Source organism: Ambystoma mexicanum, chromosome 1p (genome assembly GCF_040938575.1).
Source record: "Ambystoma mexicanum isolate Mex_15411 chromosome 1p, UKY_AmexF1_1, whole genome shotgun sequence".
Classification (NCBI taxonomy): Eukaryota; Metazoa; Chordata; class Amphibia; order Caudata; family Ambystomatidae; genus Ambystoma; species Ambystoma mexicanum.
The window spans coordinates 700,535,349-700,552,395 of record NC_090921.1 but is presented as its reverse complement, the minus strand read 5'-3'; the positions used below and the strand labels follow the sequence as shown (position 1 = coordinate 700,552,395).

Here is a 17,047-nt window from a genome sequence, read left to right as displayed (position 1 = left end):
AGGAAGATACCAAATTTCCCTACAAGCAGGAGGGGGAATTGGAATGTGAGAAATTTGTGTGCCAGGTGTGGGAATCCTAAACATGGGGCCAACTATCCATCTTGTCCGGGCAGATTTGCAGAGTGCTTCAAATGCAAGGGTAAAGGTCACTTTGCAAGCGTTTGTAAAGCCACGTCTATAAACCTTGTAGAGCCCAGAACAGAATGCAGAGCCAGTAGTGAAGAAAGTATTCGAAGGAACTACAACATACAAGAAGTGACGAGCACGCAAGAGTCCACCCCCAGGCATGTGTTTGAAATTTCGGCCATCTCGGGGGAAACGAAGGGACCTGTAGATGTGTTCTATATTGATGGCTGCAAAGTGGTCATGAAAGTTGGCACTTGCTCTTCCTGGACTATAATATCGCAAGATACTTTATTGAACACATTAAAGAAGAGTGATACTGTAATTCGTCCCACTGACATTAGAGCTTGTGGTTATGGTGAATCTGCTATAGAGATCTTGGGGGAATTTCCTGCGGAGGTACTCTACAAGGAGAGGCAATGCAAAGCCAACATTTTAGTAGCCAATAAAGGTGCTTCTTTGTTAGGTTGGGAAGAGCAAAGAAGTTTGGGAGTGAGAGTACAAGCAAGTGCGCCTGACCCGGTTACTATTGCAGAAATTGAGGATGTGTGGTCCAAAGACTTTCCTGAAGTATTTTCTGAAAAGTTAGGGAGACTTAAGGATTACGAGCATCACATAAAGCTCAAGAATGATGCACGACCTGTAGTCCACAAAGTGAGGCATGTGCCACTGAACATGAGAAGTCAGCTTCGAAATTAATTGGACGATCTCATCAGCAAAGGTGTGATTGAACCGGTGACGGCTACAGAATGGTTGTCGCCTATTGTGCTGGTGGCCAAGAGTAGTGGGAAGTTGAGGTTATGTGTAGACCTCCGCAGTTTAAATCAGAGTATAATTGTTGAAAGACATCCTCTTCCAAATATTTCAGAAACTCTTTCTACACTAGGTGAACCAAAGCTATTTTCAGTCATTGACCTCTCAGCGGTTTATCACCAAGTTCCATTATCTAAAGAGTCCCAATGCCTGACTGCCTTCATCACCCCCAAGGGTATTTTTAAATACAGTTGCATGCCATTTGGGCTAGCTTTTGCTGCGTCTGTATTTCAGAGGGTGATGGAGGAAGTTCTTAAGGGTTTGAGAAAAGTCACTGTTTTCCAAGATGACATTCTGGTGTTTGCCAATGATGAGAATGAACACAATGAAATACTGAGAGCTGTCCTGACCAGACTCAGACAAGCGGGTTTAACGGTTCAAAGGAACAAGTGTAGAATAGCCGTAAAGGAAGTGTAATATTTAGGCCACAAAATCTCCAGTGATGGTATCTCCCCAAAAAAATCACTTGTTGAAAGTATCAGTAGTGCTCCTCAGCCCCAAGACAAAGAACAATTACATTTGTTTATGGGACTGGCGGAGTACTACCATAAGTTTGTCAGTGGTTCTGCTGCAATCTCCTCTCCGTTGAGAGACTTGCTGAAGAAAGGGGTGAAGTATGATTGGTCGAGTGAGTGTCAAGAGGCTTTTCAGAAGATCAAAGAGTGTATAACACAAGCGCCTTATTTGGGTGGTTTTGTTTCAGGCAGGAAAACGGTGTTGTCTGTGGATGCAAGTACTCTAGGCCTTGGTGCTGCATTATCTCATTATGATTCTGGGAAGGTTGAGCACATTATTGCATTTGCTTCTAGACCTTTAAGGTGACGGAGGAAAATTACTCCGTCATAGAAAGAGAAGCGTTGGCGGTCTCGTGGGCTGTTGCACATTTTAAATTTTACCTCTGGAGTCAAACCTTTATTGTAAGAACAGATTATAAACCTTTAGTCCAGCTATTGGGCAGCGTAGAGTGGGCCAAGGGATCTCCCAGGATTTCAAGGTGGATAATAGAGCTATTGGCTTACAATTTCAAAGTTGTGTATATACCTGGCAAGGAAAATGTCATAGCAGATTGCCTGTCCAGGTTACCAGCGAAGGGCGAAGATGCTGGTGAGGTAACTGTAGAGCAAGGACTGAGCATTGCATAAATCAAGTATGAGGTCATAGGAAAGGATGAATGGGAAGGTGCAGATGAAGAAGATGTTGTGTTGACACAAGTTAGAACATGGATTAAAGCAGGGTGGCCTCACAAGAATCTTATTGAAAGGAAATTTGACAGGTATTATGGTATAAAGGATGAGTTAAATCTGTCGGAGGATGGTTCCAAACTCAGGAAAGGCAGTAAAGTTATTCCCCCCAGTAACATCAGGCCTCATTTAGTGAGCATAGCTCATCAAGGACATCTAGGCATGGGAGGCACTAAGAGATATCTTCGTCAATCCTTTTGGTGGCCTGGAATTGATAGTGATGTTGAGAGGTGTGTAAAGAACTGTAGGGAGTGCGAGAGAAGTGATAAGAACAAAGTTGTCAGGGAAGCACCTATAAATCCTGCAAGTGTGCCCAACGAACGTTGGAAAAAAGTTGCTGTGGATTTGGTGGGACCGTTTCAGAACTTGGGTGATGATTTCAAGTATTTGATTGTTTTAGTTGATTACCACTCAAAGTGGATTGAGTGGAAGGCAATTCGCGAAGCTACTACTTCAGAAATGATTTTGTTTTTTGAAGAAGTGTTTTATAGAGAGGGCTTTCCTATGGAACTTATTTCTGATAATGGTGTTCAGTTCTGTTCCAATAAAATGTTGGCTTTTCTCAATACATTTTGTATAAAACATTCCAGGACAGCTCTATACCACCCCAGGGCCATTGGCCTGGTGGAAAGAGCAAACAGATTTGTGAAAGGTGAGTTACAATTGGCCATGGCATCGGGTTTGAACTGGCAGAAAGTCTTGAGAGATATAATATGGAATTATTGCACTACTCCAAATTCTGTTACTAAAGTTTCTCCATTCATGTCTCTGAAGGGTAGGCAATCAGGCACGAAACTCTGCCCAGGTTGGTTGAACATGGCAAAGAGTGTCAACGTGGATAGAGAGAAGATCATGACACTCATTAGAGAAGCACAAAATGAATACAAGGAGAAGTTTGATGTAGAAAAGAAAACCAGTAAGATGAACTGGAAAGAGGGCGACTTGGTCTTTGTTAGGAATCTCAGGTTGTCTCCCAAATGTCTGGAGAGTAAGTTCATTGGTCCGAAGAAGATTGCTGTAGTGAGAGGTAATGTAGGCATCATCGAAGGGGGAGAGTGTTGGTCCATGTTTAAATTAGTTAAGTGTACTCATAATGGTGTGGCAGAGGACCATGAAACAAGTGATAATCGCACTGACAGTGAGCAATTGTGTGGAACAGGGTTCAGTAATAATGTACAAGAGGATAATAATCTGAAAGCAAACTCAGAGAGAATAAGAAACAAACCCTCCTGGTTGAAAGACTACTATTTGGAGTAAACTTGTTAATATTGTAAGGGGGGAGATTTGTTGGGTTTGATTACTTTTATTAAATATACTTTATGCAGCAGCTTTGTTATGGAATCGAGTGTTAAGTATGTTCCAAACTCTTAAAGTTCTATGTATGTAATTTCCCATTAGATAAGCATCGTGTTGCATTATGACTTCATGTATTCTTTTGTGGAGTGTTTACCTTTATGTGTGATTCTGGAATATGTCAGTTGTAGCCTGATATCCGGGCAGTGCATGCTGTCGTGAGTGCTCTCACCTAATAAACCTATAACTTGCTCCAAGCGCCTGAGCATTGTTTTCCTTAACACAGTGCGCCCTCCGCTCCCCTGCACAAAAACCACCCGACTGCCCATAACGAATCACCAAAATATAAATCGCCTCTCACCACTAAAATAACAACCGAGTATGTGATAGCATTAAGACTTACTGTTAACCAGATTCGCTTGGTAACAGAGGAACGAAGGTGTTCATCAGCTCTCGGCCAAGATGATTGTTGTCTCAAGTTCCAACCTTTACCTCTAGGGTAGCGACTAGTTCCCATCCGAGAAAAGGACCATAGCAACTGTCCGCCCACTCTTCTTCACGTGACCTCTGATGTCATCCATGTGATTTCCAAAGCAATGAAGCGGTTCCGGAGTACGTTTAGTGAGCGTGCCGGGACTGAGCGGAATTCTGAACGCTCTGGCTGCCGGTGCAAGTGCAACCGTACCTTGCCAGCCTTTGGCTTGCAGTAGATGGGGTGGGCATTTTCTCTGGAGACCCTGCCTGCCTTTGGCTTACAGCGTTTGGGGTGGGCATTTTCCTTGGGATACCCGGAATGTTTCTATGAGACCCTGGAGTATCCTGAGCGGCAAGGATCTAGCTGCCAGGTTGCCGGAACAGCAGCAGCCCATATTCTCTTGGGTGGCTGTAAATACAATTTGCATTTTCTTCCGAATACCGTGAACGTTCCTGCAAGACACCCGATTTCGATAGGGGAGCGGGAAATTACATTTACTTTAAAAATCATGCTCGGCTATTCAACATGAACGGTATGGAGGGCTAAGAAAAGGAACAGGGAAACGGTGTATGATGGTGTTTAACTAATCAAATGGGGCTAATCGAGTGATTTAATGTTTCATGACAGCGTGATTATTAGGATGGGTGGTTTTAGAGGTGGTCGGCTGGGGTTATCTGCGTGTGATTCGGGATTGTAACACAGGCATCTGTTGCAAGGGGCATCTTGCTATTTGGAGGGAGGATGGGGCATTATGGTATTGGTCTAGAGGGAGGGATGGGGTATCTTGGTGGGGTCTGAATGGTTGGATAGGGGCATGCTGGTGTGGGTCTGGCGGGACGGGGCACATTTGTGTGGATCTGTAGAAAGGGGGCACATTGGTGTGGGTCTGGAGGGAGGGATAGGACATAGTGGTGTGGGTCTGGGGGGGGCATAGGGACAGTGGTGTGGGTTTGGTGGGAGGGTTGGGGTACATTGGTTTGTGTCTGGGGGATGGAGGACATAGGTGTGTTTCTGGAGGGAGAGATGGGGCACAGTGTGTCTGGAGGGTGGCATGGGTCACCTAGGTGTGGGTTAGGAAGTGGGACGGGGCATCTTGGTGTGGTTCTGGAGGGAAATGGTGGGGGCACATTGGTGTGGATCTGGGCAGAGGGATGGTGCACATGGGTGTGTTTCTGGAGGGAGAGATGGGGCACAGTGGGTCTGGGGGTGGCATGGGTCATCTAGGTGTTGGTTGGGAAGTGGGACAGAGCATCTTGGTGAGGCTCTGGAGGGAGGTTTTGGGGGCACATTGGTGTGGATCTGGGCAGAGGGATGGTGCACATGGGTGTGTTTCTGGAGGGAGAGATGGGGCACAGTGGGTCTGGGGGGTGGCATGGGTCATCTAGGTGTTGGTTGGGAAGTGGGACAGAGCATCTTGGTGAGGCTCTGGAGGGAGTGGTGGGGGCACATTGGTGTGGCTCTGGAGGGAGGTGGCCGGGGCACATGGGTGTGGATCTGGGCAGAGGGATGGTGCACATGGGTGTGTTTCTGGAGGGAGAGATGGGGCACAGTGGGTCTGGAGGGTGGCATGGGTCATCTAGGTGTGGGTTGGGAAGTTGGATGGGGCATCTTGGTGTAGCTGTGGAGGGAGGTGGTGGGGGCACATTGGTGTGGCTCTGGAGGGAGGGGGCGGGGCACATTGGTGTGGACCTGGGCGGAGGGATGGTGCACATGGGTGTGTTTCTGGAGGGAGAGATGGGGCATAGTGGGTCTGGAGGGTGGCATGGGTCATCTAGGTGTGGGTTGGGAAGTTGGACGGGCCATCTTGGTGGGGCTCTGTAGGGAGGTGGTGGGGGCACATTGGTGTGGCTCTGGAGGGAGGTGGTGGGGGCACATTGGTGTGGCTCTGGAGGGAGGTGGTGGGGACACATGGGTGTGTTTCTGGAGGGAGAGATGGGGCACAATGGGTCTGGAGGGTGGCAAGGGTCATCATGGTGTGGGTTGGGAAGTTGGAAGGGGCATCTTGGTGTGGCTCTGGAGGGAGGTGGTGGGGGCACATTGGTGTGGCTCTGAAGGGAGGTGGTGGGGGAACATTTGTGTGGCTCTGGAGGGAGGTGGTGGGGGCACATTGGTGTGGATCTGGGCGGAGGGATGGTGCACATGGGTGTGTTTCTGGGGTGAGAGATGGGGCACAGTGGGTCTGGAGGGTGGCATGGGTCATCTAGGTGTGGGATGGGAAGTTGGACGGGGCATCTTGGTGTGGCTCTGGAGGGAGGAGGTGGGGCACATTGGTGTGGCTCTGGAGGGAGGTGATGGGGGCACATTGGTGTGGACCTGGGCGGAGGGATGGTGCACATGGGTGTGTTTTTGGAGGGAGCGATGGGGCACAGTGGGTCTGGAAGGTGGCATGGGTCATCTAGGTGTGGGTTGGGAAGTTGGACGGGGCATCTTGGTGTGGCTCTGTAGGGGAGTGGTGGGGGCACATTGGTGTGGGTCTGGAGGGAGGGATAGGACATGGTGGTGCGGGTCTGGGGAGGGATAGGGACAGTGGTGTGGGTTTGGGGGAGGGTTGGGGTACATTGGTGTGGGTCTGGGGAGGGATGGAGGACATGGGTGTGTTTCTGGAGTGAGAGATGGGGCACAGTGTGTCTGGAGGGGGGCATGGGTCATCTAGGTGTGAGTTGGGAAGTGGGACGGGGCATCTTGGTGTGGCTCTGGAGGGAAGTGGTGGGGGCACATTGGTGTGGCTCTGGGTGGAGGGATGGTGCACATGGGTGTGTTTCTGTAGGGAGAGATGGGGCACAGTGTGTCTGGGGGGTGGCATGGGTCATCTAGGTGTTGGTTGGGAAGTGGGACAGAGCATCTTGGTGAGGCTCTGGAGGGAGTGGTGGGGGCACATTGGTGTGGCTCTGGAGGGAGGTGGCCGGGGCACATGGGTGTGGATCTGGGCAGAGGGATGGTGCACATGGGTGTGTTTCTGGAGGGAGAGATGGGGCACAGTGGGTCTGGAGGGTGGCATGGGTCATCTAGGTGTGGGTTGGGAAGTTGGATGGGGCATCTTGGTGTAGCTGTGGAGGGAGGTGGTGGGGGCACATTGGTGTGGCTCTGGAGGGAGGGGGCGGGGCACATTGGTGTGGACCTGGGCGGAGGGATGGTGCACATGGGTGTGTTTCTGGAGGGAGAGATGGGGCATAGTGGGTCTGGAGGGTGGCATGGGTCATCTAGGTGTGGGTTGGGAAGTTGGACGGGCCATCTTGGTGGGGCTCTGTAGGGAGGTGGTGGGGGCACATTGGTGTGGCTCTGGAGGGAGGTGGTGGGGGCACATTGGTGTGGCTCTGGAGGGAGGTGGTGGGGACACATGGGTGTGTTTCTGGAGGGAGAGATGGGGCACAATGGGTCTGGAGGGTGGCAAGGGTCATCATGGTGTGGGTTGGGAAGTTGGAAGGGGCATCTTGGTGTGGCTCTGGAGGGAGGTGGTGGGGGCACATTGGTGTGGCTCTGAAGGGAGGTGGTGGGGGAACATTTGTGTGGCTCTGGAGGGAGGTGGTGGGGGCACATTGGTGTGGATCTGGGCGGAGGGATGGTGCACATGGGTGTGTTTCTGGGGTGAGAGATGGGGCACAGTGGGTCTGGAGGGTGGCATGGGTCATCTAGGTGTGGGATGGGAAGTTGGACGGGGCATCTTGGTGTGGCTCTGGAGGGAGGAGGTGGGGCACATTGGTGTGGCTCTGGAGGGAGGTGATGGGGGCACATTGGTGTGGACCTGGGCGGAGGGATGGTGCACATGGGTGTGTTTTTGGAGGGAGCGATGGGGCACAGTGGGTCTGGAAGGTGGCATGGGTCATCTAGGTGTGGGTTGGGAAGTTGGACGGGGCATCTTGGTGTGGCTCTGTAGGGGAGTGGTGGGGGCACATTGGTGTGGGTCTGGAGGGAGGGATAGGACATGGTGGTGCGGGTCTGGGGAGGGATAGGGACAGTGGTGTGGGTTTGGGGGAGGGTTGGGGTACATTGGTGTGGGTCTGGGGAGGGATGGAGGACATGGGTGTGTTTCTGGAGTGAGAGATGGGGCACAGTGTGTCTGGAGGGGGGCATGGGTCATCTAGGTGTGAGTTGGGAAGTGGGACGGGGCATCTTGGTGTGGCTCTGGAGGGAAGTGGTGGGGGCACATTGGTGTGGCTCTGGGTGGAGGGATGGTGCACATGGGTGTGTTTCTGTAGGGAGAGATGGGGCACAGTGTGTCTGGAGGGTGGCATGGGTCATCTAGGTGTGGGTGGGAAGTGGACGGGGCATCTTGGTGTGACTCTGGCGGGAGGTGGTGGGGGCACATTGGTGTGGCTCTGGAGGGAGGTAGTGGGGCACATGGGTGTGTTTCTGGAGGGAGAGATGGGGCACAGTGGGTCTGGACGGTGACATGGATCATCTAGGTGTGGGTTGGGAAGTGGGACAGGGCATCTTGGTGTGGCTCTGGAGGGAGGTGGTGGAGGCACATTGGTTGGCTCTGGTGGGAGGTGGTGGGGGCACATTGATGTGGCTCTGGAGGGAGGTGGTGGGGGCACATGGGTGTGTTTCTGGAGGGAGAGATGGGGCACAGTGGGTCTGGAGGGAGGCATGGGTCATCTAGGTGTGGGTTGGGAAGTGGGACGGGGCATCTTGGTGTGGCTCTGGAGGGAGGTGGTGGAGGCACATTGGTTGGCTCTGGTGGGAGGTGGTGGGGGCACATTGATGTGGCTCTGGAGGGAGGTGGTGGGGGCACATGGGTGTGTTTTTGGAGGGAGAGATGGGGCACAGTGGGTCTGGAGGGAGGCATGGGTCATCTAGGTGTGGGTTGGGAAGTGGGACGGGGCATCTTGGTGTGGCTCTGGAGGGAGGTGGTGGGGGCACATTGGTGTGGATCTGGGAGGAGGGATGGTGCACATGGGTGCGTTTCTGTAGGGAGAGATGGGGCACAGTGCGTCTGGAGAGTGGCATGGGTCATCTAGGTGTGGGTTGGGAAGTTGCAAGGGGCATCTTGGTGTGGCTCTGGAGGGAGGTGGTGGAGGCACATTGGTTGGCTCTGGTGGGAGGTGGTGGGGGCACATTGGTGTGGCTCTGGAGGGAGGTGGTGGGGGCACATGGGTGTGTTTCTGGAGGGAGAGATGGGGCACAGTGGGTCTGGAGGGTGGCATGGGTCATCTAGGTGTGGGTTGGGAAGTTGGACAGGGCATCTTGGTGTGGCTCTGGACACAGGTGGTGGGAGCACATTGGTGTGGATCTGGAGGGAGGGATAGGACATGGTGGTGTGGGTCTAGGGAGGGATAGGGACAGTGGTGTGGGTTTGGGGGAGGATTGGGGTACATTGGTGTGGGTGTGGGGAGGGATGGAGGACGTGGGTGTGTTTCTGGAGGGAGAGATGGGGCACAGTGGGTCTGGAAGGTGGCATGGGTCATCTAGGTGTGGGTTGGGAAGTTGGACGGGGCATCTTGGTGTGGCTCTGTAGGGGAGTGGTGGGGGCACATTGGTGTGGGTCTGGAGGGAGGGATAGGACATGGTGGTGTGGATCTAGGGAGGGATAGGGACAGTGGTGTGGGTTTGGGGGAGGATTGGGGTATATTGGTGTGGGTGTGGGGAGGGATGGAGGACGTGGGTGTGTTTCTGGAGGGAGAGATGGGGCACAGTGTGTCTGGAGGGTGGCATGGGTCATCTAGGTGTGAGTTGGGAAGTGGGATGGGGCATCTTGGTGTGGCTCTGGAGGGAGGTGGTGGGGGCACATTGGTGTGGGTCTGGGTGGAGGGATGGTGCACATGGGTGCGTTTCTGTAGGGAGAGATGGGGCACAGTGTGTCTGGAGGGTGGCATGGGTCATCTAGGTGTGGGTCGGAAGTGGACGGGGCATCTTGGTGTGGCTCTGGCGGGAGGTGGTGGGGGCACATTGGTGTGGCTCTGGAGGGAGGTGGTGGGGGCACATGGGTGTGTTTCTGGAGGGAGAGATGGGGCACAGTGGGTCTGGAGGGTGGCATGGGTCATCTAGGTGTGGGTTGGGAAGTTGGACAGGGCATCTTGGTGTGGCTCTAGAGGGATGTGCTGGGGGCACATTGGTGTGGATCTGGGCAGAGGGATGGTCCACGTGGGTGTGTTTCTGGAGGGAGAGATGGGGCACAGTGCGTCTGGAGGGTGGCATGGGCCATCTAGGTGTGGGTTGGGAAGTGGGACAGATCATCTTGGTGTGGCTCTGGAGGGAGGTGGTGGGGGCACATTGGTGTGACTATGGAGGGAGGTGGTGGGGGCACATTGGTGTGGATCTGGGCAGAGGGTTGGTGCACATGGGAGTGTTTCTGGAGGGAGAGATGGAGCACAGTGGGTCTGGATGGTGGCATGGGTCATCTAGGTGTGGGTTAGGAAGTGGGACGGGGCATCTTGGTGTGGTTCTGGAGGGAAATGGTGGGGGCACATTGGTGTGGATCTGGGCAGAGGGATGGTGCACATGGGTGTGTTTCTGGAGGGAGAGATGGGGCACAGTGGGTCTGGGGGTGGCATGGGTCATCTAGGTGTGGGTTAGGAAGTGGGACGGGGCATCTTGGTGTGGTTCTGGAGGGAAATGGTGGGGGCACATTGGTGTGGATCTGGGCAGAGGGATGGTGCACATGGGTGTGTTTCTGGAGGGAGAGATGGGGCACAGTGGGTCTGGGGGTGGCATGGGTCATCTAGGTGTTGGTTGGGAAGTGGGACAGAGCATCTTGGTGAGGCTCTGGAGGGAGGTTTTGGGGGCACATTGGTGTGGATCTGGGCAGAGGGATGGTGCACATGGGTGTGTTTCTGGAGGGAGAGATGGGGCACAGTGGGTCTGGGGGGTGGCATGGGTCATCTAGGTGTTGGTTGGGAAGTGGGACAGAGCATCTTGGTGAGGCTCTGGAGGGAGTGGTGGGGGCACATTGGTGTGGCTCTGGAGGGAGGTGGCCGGGGCACATGGGTGTGGATCTGGGCGGAGGGATGGTGCACATGGGTGTGTTTCTGGAGGGAGAGATGGGGCACAGTGGGTCTGGAGGGTGGCATGGGTCATCTAGGTGTGGGTTGGGAAGTTGGATGGGGCATCTTGGTGTAGCTGTGGAGGGAGGTGGTGGGGGCACATTGGTGTGGCTCTGGAGGGAGGGGGCGGGGCACATTGGTGTGGACCTGGGCGGAGGGATGGTGCACATGGGTGTGTTTCTGGAGGGAGAGATGGGGCATAGTGGGTCTGGAGGGTGGCATGGGTCATCTAGGTGTGGGTTGGGAAGTTGGACGGGCCATCTTGGTGGGGCTCTGTAGGGAGGTGGTGGGGGCACATTGGTGTGGCTCTGGAGGGAGGTGGTGGGGGCACATTGGTGCGGCTCTGGAGGGAGGTGGTGGGGACACATGGGTGTGTTTCTGGAGGGAGAGATGGGGCACAATGGGTCTGGAGGGTGGCAAGGGTCATCATGGTGTGGGTTGGGAAGTTGGAAGGGGCATCTTGGTGTGGCTCTGGAGGGAGGTGGTGGGGGCACATTGGTGTGGCTCTGAAGGGAGGTGGTGGGGGAACATTTGTGTGGCTCTGGAGGGAGGTGGTGGGGGCACATTGGTGTGGATCTGGGCGGAGGGATGGTGCACATGGGTGTGTTTCTGGGGTGAGAGATGGGGCACAGTGGGTCTGGAGGGTGGCATGGGTCATCTAGGTGTGGGATGGGAAGTTGGACGGGGCATCTTGGTGTGGCTCTGGAGGGAGGAGGTGGGGGCACATTGGTGTGGCTCTGGAGGGAGGTGATGCGGGCACATTGGTGTGGACCTGGGCGGAGGGATGGTGCACATGGGTGTGTTTTTGGAGGGAGCGATGGGGCACAGTGGGTCTGGAAGGTGGCATGGGTCATCTAGGTGTGGGTTGGGAAGTTGGACGGGGCATCTTGGTGTGGCTCTGTAGGGGAGTGGTGGGGGCACATTGGTGTGGGTCTGGAGGGAGGGATAGGACATGGTGGTGCGGGTCTGGGGAGGGATAGGGACAGTGGTGTGGGTTTGGGGGAGGGTTGGGGTACATTGGTGTGGGTCTGGGGAGGGATGGAGGACATGGGTGTGTTTCTGGAGTGAGAGATGGGGCACAGTGTGTCTGGAGGGGGGCATGGGTCATCTAGGTGTGAGTTGGGAAGTGGGACGGGGCATCTTGGTGTGGCTCTGGAGGGAAGTGGTGGGGGCACATTGGTGTGGCTCTGGGTGGAGGGATGGTGCACATGGGTGTGTTTCTGTAGGGAGAGATGGGGCACAGTGTGTCTGGAGGGTGGCATGGGTCATCTAGGTGTGGGTGGGAAGTGGACGGGGCATCTTGGTGTGACTCTGGCGGGAGGTGGTGGGGGCACATTGGTGTGGCTCTGGAGGGAGGTAGTGGGGCACATGGGTGTGTTTCTGGAGGGAGAGATGGGGCACAGTGGGTCTGGACGGTGACATGGATCATCTAGGTGTGGGTTGGGAAGTGGGACAGGGCATCTTGGTGTGGCTCTGGAGGGAGGTGGTGGAGGCACATTGGTTGGCTCTGGTGGGAGGTGGTGGGGGCACATTGATGTGGCTCTGGAGGGAGGTGGTGGGGGCACATGGGTGTGTTTCTGGAGGGAGAGATGGGGCACAGTGGGTCTGGAGGGAGGCATGGGTCATCTAGGTGTGGGTTGGGAAGTGGGACGGGGCATCTTGGTGTGGCTCTGGAGGGAGGTGGTGGAGGCACATTGGTTGGCTCTGGTGGGAGGTGGTGGGGGCACATTGATGTGGCTCTGGAGGGAGGTGGTGGGGGCACATGGGTGTGTTTTTGGAGGGAGAGATGGGGCACAGTGGGTCTGGAGGGAGGCATGGGTCATCTAGGTGTGGGTTGGGAAGTGGGACGGGGCATCTTGGTGTGGCTCTGGAGGGAGGTGGTGGGGGCACATTGGTGTGGATCTGGGAGGAGGGATGGTGCACATGGGTGCGTTTCTGTAGGGAGAGATGGGGCACAGTGCGTCTGGAGAGTGGCATGGGTCATCTAGGTGTGGGTTGGGAAGTTGCAAGGGGCATCTTGGTGTGGCTCTGGAGGGAGGTGGTGGAGGCACATTGGTTGGCTCTGGTGGGAGGTGGTGGGGGCACATTGGTGTGGCTCTGGAGGGAGGTGGTGGGGGCACATGGGTGTGTTTCTGGAGGGAGAGATGGGGCACAGTGGGTCTGGAGGGTGGCATGGGTCATCTAGGTGTGGGTTGGGAAGTTGGACAGGGCATCTTGGTGTGGCTCTGGACACAGGTGGTGGGAGCACATTGGTGTGGATCTGGAGGGAGGGATAGGACATGGTGGTGTGGGTCTAGGGAGGGATAGGGACAGTGGTGTGGGTTTGGGGGAGGATTGGGGTACATTGGTGTGGGTGTGGGGAGGGATGGAGGACGTGGGTGTGTTTCTGGAGGGAGAGATGGGGCACAGTGGGTCTGGAAGGTGGCATGGGTCATCTAGGTGTGGGTTGGGAAGTTGGACGGGGCATCTTGGTGTGGCTCTGTAGGGGAGTGGTGGGGGCACATTGGTGTGGGTCTGGAGGGAGGGATAGGACATGGTGGTGTGGATCTAGGGAGGGATAGGGACAGTGGTGTGGGTTTGGGGGAGGATTGGGGTATATTGGTGTGGGTGTGGGGAGGGATGGAGGACGTGGGTGTGTTTCTGGAGGGAGAGATGGGGCACAGTGTGTCTGGAGGGTGGCATGGGTCATCTAGGTGTGAGTTGGGAAGTGGGATGGGGCATCTTGGTGTGGCTCTGGAGGGAGGTGGTGGGGGCACATTGGTGTGGGTCTGGGTGGAGGGATGGTGCACATGGGTGCGTTTCTGTAGGGAGAGATGGGGCACAGTGTGTCTGGAGGGTGGCATGGTTCATCTAGGTGTGGGTCGGAAGTGGACGGGGCATCTTGGTGTGGCTCTGGCGGGAGGTGGTGGGGGCACATTGGTGTGGCTCTGGAGGGAGGTGGTGGGGGCACATGGGTGTGTTTCTGGAGGGAGAGATGGGGCACAGTGGGTCTGGAGGGTGGCATGGGTCATCTAGGTGTGGGTTGGGAAGTTGGACAGGGCATCTTGGTGTGGCTCTAGAGGGATGTGCTGGGGGCACATTGGTGTGGATCTGGGCAGAGGGATGGTCCACGTGGGTGTGTTTCTGGAGGGAGAGATGGGGCACAGTGCGTCTGGAGGGTGGCATGGGCCATCTAGGTGTGGGTTGGGAAGTGGGACAGATCATCTTGGTGTGGCTCTGGAGGGAGGTGGTGGGGGCACATTGGTGTGACTATGGAGGGAGGTGGTGGGGGCACATTGGTGTGGATCTGGGCAGAGGGTTGGTGCACATGGGAGTGTTTCTGGAGGGAGAGATGGAGCACAGTGGGTCTGGATGGTGGCATGGGTCATCTAGGTGTGGGTTGGGAAGTGGGACGGGGCATCTTGGTGTGGCTCTGGAGGGAGGTGGTGGAGGCACATTGTTTGGCTCTGGTGGGAGGTGGTGGGGGCACATTGATGTGGCTCTGGAGGGAGGTGGTGGGGGCACATGGGTGTGTTTCTGGAGGGAGAGATGGGGCACAGTGGGTCTGGAGGGTGGCATGGGCCATCTAGGTGTGGGTTGGGAAGTGGGACGGGGCATCTTGGTGTGGCTCTGGAGGGAGGTGGTGGGGGCACATTGGTGTGGATCTGGGTGGAGGGATGGTGCACATGGGTGCGTTTCTGTAGGGAGAGATGGGGCACAGTGGGTCTGGAGGGTGGCATGGGTCATCTAGGTGTGGGTTGGGAAGTGGACGGGGCATCTTGGTGTGGCTCTGGAGGGAGGTGGTGGGGACACATTGTTGTGGCTCTGGAGGGAGGTGTTGGGGGCACATGGGTGTGTTTCTGGAGGGAGAGATGGGGCACAGTGGGTCTGAAGGGTGGCATGGGTCATCTAGGTGTGGGTTGGGAAGTTGGAAGGGGCATCTTGGTGTGGCTCTGGAGGGAGGTGGTGGTGGCACATTGGTTGGCTCTGGCAGGAGGTGGTGGGAGCACATTGGTGTGGCTCTGGAGGGAGGTGGTGGGGGTACATGGGTGTGTTTCTGGAGGGAGAGATGGGGCGCAGTGGGTCTGGAGGGAGGCATGGGTCATCTAGGTGTGGGTTGGGAAGTTGGACGGGGCATCTTGGTGTGGCTTAGGAGGGAGGTGGTGGGGGCACATTGGTGTGGATCTGGGCAGAGGGATGGTCCACATGGGTGTGTTTCTGGAGGGAGAGATGGGGCACAGTGCATCTGGAGGGTGGCATGGGCCATCTAGGTGTGGGTTGGGAAGTTGGACGGGGCATTTAGGTGTCGCTCTGGAGGGAGGTGGTGGGGACACATTGGTGTGGATCTGGGCCGAGAGATGGTGCACATGGGTGTGTTTCTGGAGGGGGAGATGGGGCACAGTGGGTCTAGAAGGTGGCATGGGTCATCTAGGTGTGGGTTGGGAAGTGGGACGGGGCATCTTGGTGTGGCTCTGGAGGGAGGTGGTGGGGGCACATTGGTGTGGCTCTGGAGGGAGGTGGTGGGGGCACAATGGTGTGGCTCCGGGCGGAGGGATGGTGCACATAGGTGTGTTTCTGGAGGGAGAGATGGGGCACAGTGGGTCTGGAGGGTGATATGGGTCATCTAGGTGTGGGTTGGGAAGTTGGAAGGGGCATCTTGGTGTGGCTCTGGAGGGAGGTGGTGGAGGCACATTGGTTGGCTCTGGCGGGAGGTGGTGGGGGCACATTGGTGTGTTTCTGGAGGGAGAGATGGGGCACAGTGGGTCTGGAGGGTGGCATGGGTCATCTAGGTGTGGTTGGGAAGTTGGACGGGGCATCTTGGTGTGGCTCTGGAGGGAGGTGGTGGGGGCACATTGGTGTGGCTAAGGGTGGAGGGATGGTGCACATGGGTGTATTTCTGGAGGGAGAGATGGGGCAGAGTGGGTCTGGAGGGTGGCATGGGTCATCTAGGTGTGGGTTGGGAAGTTGGAAGGGGCATCTTGGTGGGGATCTGGAGTGGAGAGAGGTGGTGGAGGCACATTGGTTGGCTCTGGCGGAAGGTGGTGGGGGCACATTGGTATGGCTCTGGAGGGAGGCGGTGGGGGTACATAGGTGTGTTTCTGGAGGGAGAGATGGGGCGCAGTGGGTCTGGAGGGTGGCATGGGACATCTAGGTGTGGGTTGGGAAGTTGGACGGGGCATCTTGGTGTGGCTCTGGAGGGAGGTGGTGGGGCACATTGGTGTGGATATGGGCAGAGGGATGGTGCACATGGGTGTGTTTCTGGAGGGAGAGATGGGGCACAGTGGGTCTAGAGGGTGGCGTAGGTCATCTAGGTGTGGGTTGGGAAGTGGGACGGGCCATCTTGGTGTGGCTCTGGAGGGAGGTGGTGGGGGCACATTGGTGTGGATCTGGGTGGAGGGATGGTGCACATGGGTGTGTTTCTGTAGGGAGAGATGGGGCACAGTGGGTCTGGAGGGTGGCATGGGTCATCTAGGTTTGTGTTGGGAAGTGGACGGGGCATCTTGGTGTGGCTCTGGAGGGAGGTGGTGGGGGCACATTGGTGTGGATCTGGGTGGAGGGATGGTGCACATGGGTGTGTTTCTGTAGGGAGAGATGGGGCACAGTGGGTCTGGAGGGTGGCATGGGTCATCTAGGTGTGTGTTCGGAAGTGGACGGGGCATCTTGGTGTGGCTCTGGAGGGAGGTGGTGGGGGCACATTGGTGTGGCTCTGGAGGGAGGTGGGGGGCACATGGGTATGTTTCTGGAGGGAGAGATGGGGCGCAGTGGGTCTGGAGGGTGGCATGGATCATCTAGGTGTGGGTTGGGAATTTGGACGGGGCATCTTGGTGTGGCTCTGGAGAGAGGTGGTGGGGGCACATTGGTGTGGATCTGGGCAGAGGGATGGTCCACATGGGTGTGTTTCTGGAGGGAGAGATGGGTTACAGTGCGTCTGGAGGATGGCATGGGCCATCTAGGTGTGGGTTGGGAAGTTGGACGGGGCATTTAGGTGTGGCTCTGGAGGGAGGTGGTGGGGGCACATTGGTGTGGATCTGGGCAGAGGGATGGTGCACATGGGTGTGTTTCTGGAGGGAGAGATGGGGCACAGTGGGTCTAGAGGGTGGCATGTGTCATCTAGGTGTGGGTTGGGAAGTGGACGGGGCATC

The 17,047-nt window shown here is 56.0% G+C and overlaps 1 long non-coding RNA gene across 1 annotated transcript in view; it reads right to left on the bottom strand.

Moving 5' to 3' along the window:
• The window catches only part of LOC138579766 (uncharacterized), a 94,208-nt gene extending 90,192 nt beyond the window's left edge, over positions 1-4,016 (bottom strand). Inside the window, exon 1 of the long non-coding RNA XR_011304132.1 lies at positions 3,874-4,016. This is a non-coding gene — a long non-coding RNA (uncharacterized lncRNA). The remainder of the gene's footprint in view (positions 1-3,873) is intronic.
• Between the last annotated feature and the right edge of the window lie 13,031 nt (positions 4,017-17,047).